Genomic DNA, 6,827 nt, shown 5'->3' on the forward strand with positions numbered 1-6,827 from the left:
TGGCTCTTATAGTCATGTAATCTTTAGTTTTAAAAGTACCAGTTGCCCACATACTGTAGCTGTAGGTAAATATTGGGTTATATGATAAAGAACTTTTCTATTAGACATTAGTTAAATTATGGTGAAAGGTTTAGTTACTGTAGATCTCCAAAATCTTTTTTTTTTTACATAGATGCCACGAGGACAGTGTTCTAAAAAGTGTCTTGATGGATTTAGAAAAGCACCAAGGGAAGGATACCATGCATGTTGCTATAACTGTGTGCCATGTTCAGAGGGAGAAATATCCAATAAGTCTGGTACAGTATATGTTTAAAATATTAATTTAAATGAAGTGTAAAGAAAATAATTTTGCATTTCTTTATTTTGGTTATCACAGCATAATTTCGGTGTTCACAGAATTTATCAAAATTTCACCAATAAACAATAAAAGTAATTGATAACTTTAAAGGAAACATTCCAAAATGGTGTCAGGCCAATTTTCTAGAAGAGTTCTTTCTATCATTTGGTGGTATAGTGATGTTTTTTTTTTTAAGTCCAAAGTACTGTAACATTGTCTTTTCTCAGAATTGTGCGCTCTCTCTCTTCGCAAATGGTAATTAACAAAAAAATTCAGACAATAGCAAAACACTTTTTATGGGAGAGGAATCAAACTGGCGAGGACTTTTTGGACACCTTCATATGAACTTATGTCCATAAATTGGGAATTGCTCAATGCATACAAACTTTATTACTGGAAAAGATAACTTTGCTCATCTACTACAATTTATGGCATCGTTGGTACAACAATTTAACTTAACAGCACATTTGTGTAGAGTAATATTGAAAAATAAATGAAAAAAGAAAAAGCCAAAGTAATAGCAATCACGTTTGTAGTTGAGATCTCAAAAGAAAATACTTAAATTATTTTCAATGCTATATAATCACCTCAAGCAATACAAGCAAATAGATGCATTACATGTAACTATATCCCGAAAAAATCTAATTTTGAAATTAAAAATAGAGAGGGTAAAATATATACTTTTATAAATTGCAATACCAAATATGTAATTTATCTTTTGCAATGTCCCTGCGGATTAGGGTATGTAGGCCGCACTACCCGTTCCCTAAAAATACGCTTTCTCGAGCATAGGAGAAATGTTAAAAAACAAATAATGACACATAGTGTATCGAGACATTTTTCCGAATATCACTCAGGAGACCCTAAGGGACTCAACATAATGGGCCTGGAAACGATACCCACGACATACCGAGGTGGAGACCGATTTAAAAGGCTCAGTAGACAAGAAGTTTTCTGGATGTTTCAGCTCCATACAATCCACCCTGAGGGCCTGAATGAGGCAGTGGAGCTAAATGCAGTATTATAACATCTCCTTCAATACTCAGCTCTTGTGTTGTAGCCCTTATCCTTCTCCCCACTCGTATATTCATTTCTGCTTACCATTATCATTACAGTTATTATTATTTTTTTCTTCATTTTTTTCATATCCTCATATATATATATATACCCAAATTTCTCATTTTGATGTCTAATACCCTTTCTAATTATTTTTTGGAACCTAATATGATCATCTCCATTCCCCTTCTTCCCTCTCCCCCCCCCCCCCCCCCCCATTTTCCGTTTTTCCTCTGTACTATTCTGCATAAATGGAATATTAATTTTAATTTTTCTTTCAAGTATCCGTATTCTTATTAATAACAATATTTCATATGAATCGAGAACTCAAAATGAACCACACTGCATCTTTCATGTGAAATGCCCCATTATTTTGTTTTATGTTCATAAAATCATCTGCTCTCCCTCCATGTCCGATTAAAACATGCTGAAAGAGAAATGCACTTCTTGCTCTGCACGATTATGTTTCATCTATACCTATTGGTTTTAGTTATTGTTATTGTTATTATTTTTTTTATTTTTTGGATTTAATATCATTATTACTATATAATTTATCTATATTTGTATTTCTATAATGCATACAAAAATATGAATAATATTGCTCTATGCTTTTTTGCTTGTAAGAGAAACTGTTAGCAATAGCAGAATATCTCTGCATTTTTCTATGTATCATGTTCCTGTTGTGGTTGGTCTGCATGTATAAACCTTAAACACATTACTCTCTATACACACCAGTATTATCTGGGCCCTTTATACCCAGTTCCGCTTTTCCCTATAGCGGGGAATCATTTACAAGTTGCACTGCTGAGATTAATAAGTCCCCACATATTAGCGCTTTTTTAGGGTATATGCGCATATCACTGGCACATTTTTTACATCCCTACTGCCATATGAAACCCCCCGCTTTGCATATTTATGCCCTTTAATGTTTTTTTCTATAAGATTCACATAGCGCTGTACTAACAGCGCTATGCGTTCCATATGCGTTCCAGCCACAAGCAGGAAGTGACAAACCGGAAGTATTAGAACTCCGGAGCACTGTAATCTGTTTAGTGTCTATTTTAGATCAGATAACGCTCGTTTTTTACTCTGTGTACTGCCTTTCTGTTTGGATCTGTCTCCTGCTCATTATGAGGTATGTTACAAACTGTTTTTATATCATGTCTAATTGATTGCTTTGCACACAGGTGCACATGATTCACATGAGTGTTTTAGGTATAAATACCCCCATCCCTGCCTGTTTAAAACCACCTTGAAAAAGCTGCTCTGTGCAGTGAAACGCGTTGGCCCAGGCTCCTAACTGCCCACCACAATACGCTGCCCACCACTGCCATCCATTTCCACTGAAAACCGTTTGGAGTTTTTCACTCATTTACCATCACTGGCCTCGACCTGGAGTGAGGCACTCACCTCTTGAAGGCAAGCCGCCTGTCCAATACCCACCCAGGGTCTGCCAGCGGACACTCTACTGTTTTTACCTATCCAAGTTGGGAGGATCGCTACCCCCTACTACAATCGGAAGAAAAACCACATTTGAGTACCGCCGCAGCCAGCTTTCTGAACATATCCACTTGCTCCTTATTTCAACGGTTACCCACTGGACTGTGGACTCAAACTAAGGTGATATCACTCCAACAGTGGACGCAGCTATTTTCAACTATTCTTACCCATTTCCCCTCCCTTTCTTTTATATTGTGTACTTTGTACCTTACATTTTTATATGTTTATTACAGCATGCTATTTTGTATAATTAAAAATTACAATTTTAATTCCTCAGTCTGTCATCAATGAGCGCAGTCTACCACCTTTTTTCTGCATGTTTTCCATAGGGATTGACACCCCCTTTTTTTGACAGCCGCTAGCAGAAGCCACTCATACAGGCGCCCCTACAGTTACCTAGGTAACTGACCCCCCAATTTTTCTGCTTTCTAGTCGAGTGTGGGGAAGACAGTATGAGTTGCTTCGCTAACTTTGATGACAGAATGAGCAGGAGACAGACTTATGCTTCCCGTTGGGAACAACCGGTGTTCGAAAAAGAAAACCCCAATTATGAACTTAGAGATGATTTTATGAATCTAGAGAAATTATTAAAAACGGAATTGAAACACTGGCTGGACAATACCAACTTACAAAAGTATTTGGATAATAACATCATTCCTAGAGGCCTAAGATTGTTTAAGCCCTCTATTTTCCAGCCAGAGTCTGAATTCCAGAAAGAGTGGGAACAAACTTTGGACACCTGTTCAGTTGAACTGATAAAGATTGTGATTCGATATAGAAAAATGCAGGCAGAGAGAACAATAGAGGAAATTAACAAATTGAAACTCAAAATGGATACCTCTAGATTAACCAAAGAGTATAAAGAAAGAGATGAAATAACCAATGATAGAATAACAAAATTTGAACAATCAGTTGTAGAAATGAAGAGTAAAAAATTCAGAAGGGATATTGAGGATTATAAATACGGGACAGTAAGATCTTATAGAGATAAAAACAAAAACAAAAGGGGAGATATGGATCCTAACCATATACCCATTCCAAATGTAAGACACTTCTCTGAAAAAAGACAGTATAGGAAAAAATCCTTTTCAAAATCAAATAACCCAGGGAGAAAAAATTCAGGTGATCATTGGCGAAGACAGGGGGCCCACCCTGGTTCGCAAATACTTGACAAACATCGTCAGATCATTTATGATACTAATTATCCCCCTTTACTAAAGGAGAGGATTAATCCCCCAATTACACAGGATTCGAGATCCCTGGGAGCACGTCCCAAGGATCCACTCCATATAAATAATTCACGGTCTGAACATGAGGAGGTTTTTTTAGACCTAAGATACCCAAAACAAGGGGAATCAAAACCCTACAGGGAACAAAACTCAGGGACCCCAAAAAGGGGAAGAAGTCACGACTCAGAGGGCGAAGGGGGGGAAAAAAGGAGAGACAGAAGAAGCTAAAACTTAAATTTACTACTAAAAAACAATCAGTCTTCAACATCTCCTCCAAAACCCTTACACCAGCAGAAATTTCCCTGCTGGAAAAAGGGTTAAAATATTCACCCACAGCACCCCCAAATATGTTCGATCTCTTCGTTGAACTTAATAGGTTCATTCGAGGACTTTGCCGCAAAAGGTATTTTGCTAGACAGGTCCTTTATAAGAATAAAGATGAAGCAGCGGCCATTATATTGGACCAAGGTGATGCACCTGCCCTTGCTGCCCTTACAGAGCTACTGGAGGAAATAAACCAAGAAACTTCTGAACCTGTTAAAATTTATGACATTTGTAAAGACAAATTCAAACTTAGGTCTGATTTTTTTCCTTTAAAATCAAAAGGATCAAATGTTGAATCATTTTACAAAACGACCCTGGATGATTTTAAAAATATGTGTCAAAATATCAACCCCAAAATAGAACTAAAGAAATCTAACTTAAAAAGAAACGAACATCGTGCCCTCAAAAAACTTATGAAGGATAACACACTAATAATAAGAGAGGCTGACAAAGGGGGCGGAATCATCATCCAGGATCGTAAAGATTACATTATGGAGGCTAACAGGCAGCTTAAGGATGTGAATTTCTATACAGTCCTGGATAAGGACCCCACCAAGGAGTTTAGTGCTGTACTCTTTGAGTTGCTTAGAAATGCCTTTAGTGAGGGGGTCATCTCCAGAGACGAACTTCGCTTTCTTTTTTGTGAACATCCCCTCACCCCCATTTATTATCACCTTCCTAAAATCCACAAATCCCTCACCACACCCCCAGGCCGTCCTATTATTTCTGGTATCAATTCACTTTCTTCCAACCTCTCTTTTTACGTTGACTCCTTCCTACAGCCTAGGGTCTCTACCCTCAGGTCCCACATTAAGGACACCATTCACTTCTTACAATTAATCCAAAATATTAAATGGAAAAGTTCATACTCATTCCTTACCCTTGATGTTGCGAGTTTGTACTCGAACATCCCTCACCAACTTGGTAAAGAAGTTATAATTAGAAGACTAATGTCCGATGGGGACCTGGGGGAGAGACACCAACGCTTTATCACTGATTCAATTAGCTATATTTTAGAGCACAACTATTTTTTGTTTCAAGACACTTTCTATTTACAGGTGATGGGGACGGCCATGGGGACCAGGTTCGCTCCAAGCTACGCCAACCTCTACATGGGGGAGGTGGAACAACATCTTATATGGGATAGCCCATTTGGGGCGAACCTGGTCCTTTATGGTCGTTATATTGATGATTTATTTATTATTTGGGATGGGCCCCCCACCTTAGCACTTTCTTTTGTTAATCACCTTAATTCCAACCCATATAATTTAACCTTCACTCACCACCTTGATTCTAAGCGGACTTCGTTTCTGGATGTGACCCTCCTAGCGGATGGTGACAAAATCACCACCACTAACTTCACCAAAGAAGTTGGGGCTAATGCGTATCTGCATTACAGCAGTGCCCATTACCCCCCTTGGAAAAAAGGCATCCCCAAGGGGCAGTTTATCAGGCTGTATAGGAATTGCTCCGACATGGATGCCTTTAGCCACCAAGCAGAGGACATGAAAATGTCCTTTCTACAAAGGGGCTACCCCAAAGCCCTTATTGACCAAGCCCTCTCTGAAGTGTCATCTATGAAGAGAGAGGACCTCCTAAAATATCAAAACAAAAATATAAATAATAAAGATCTAAAAGACAATAACCCTAATGGTATCCAAAATCAAATCATGTTCATTTCCACCTTCAATACCCATTCCACCCAGATCCGCAAAATCGTTGATAAAAATTACAACATCCTTAAACAAGACCCCCTGTTGATAGACCTACTACCCAAAAATCCTCGCTTTGTGTTCAAAAAGAACCGGTCACTCAAAAACATGTTAGCACCTAGCTTTATAAAACCTTTAAGAGATGACCCCACTGACCTACCAGTCTCTACCTGGTTAGGCCATAAACAAATTGGTTTTTTTAAATGTGGGGCAAATAGATGCATTACATGTAACTATATCCCGAAAAAATCTAATTTTGAAATTAAAAATAGAGAGGGTAAAATATATAAAATCGATACTTTTATAAATTGCAATACCAAATATGTAATTTATCTTTTGCAATGTCCCTGCGGATTAGGGTATGTAGGCCGCACTACCCGTTCCCTAAAAATACGCTTTCTCGAGCATAGGAGAAATGTTAAAAAACAAATAATGACACATAGTGTATCGAGACATTTTTCCGAATATCACTCAGGAGACCCTAAGGGACTCAACATAATGGGCCTGGAAACGATACCCACGACATACCGAGGTGGAGACCGATTTAAAAGGCTCAGTAGACAAGAAGTTTTCTGGATGTTTCAGCTCCATACAATCCACCCTGAGGGCCTGAATGAGGCAGTGGAGCTAAATGCAGTATTATAACATCTCCTTCAATACTCAGCTCTT

The sequence above is a fragment of the Crinia signifera genome, chromosome 1, assembly GCF_055691185.1.
Source record: "Crinia signifera chromosome 1, ASM5569118v1, whole genome shotgun sequence".
In the NCBI taxonomy this organism is placed as follows: domain Eukaryota; kingdom Metazoa; phylum Chordata; class Amphibia; order Anura; family Myobatrachidae; genus Crinia; species Crinia signifera.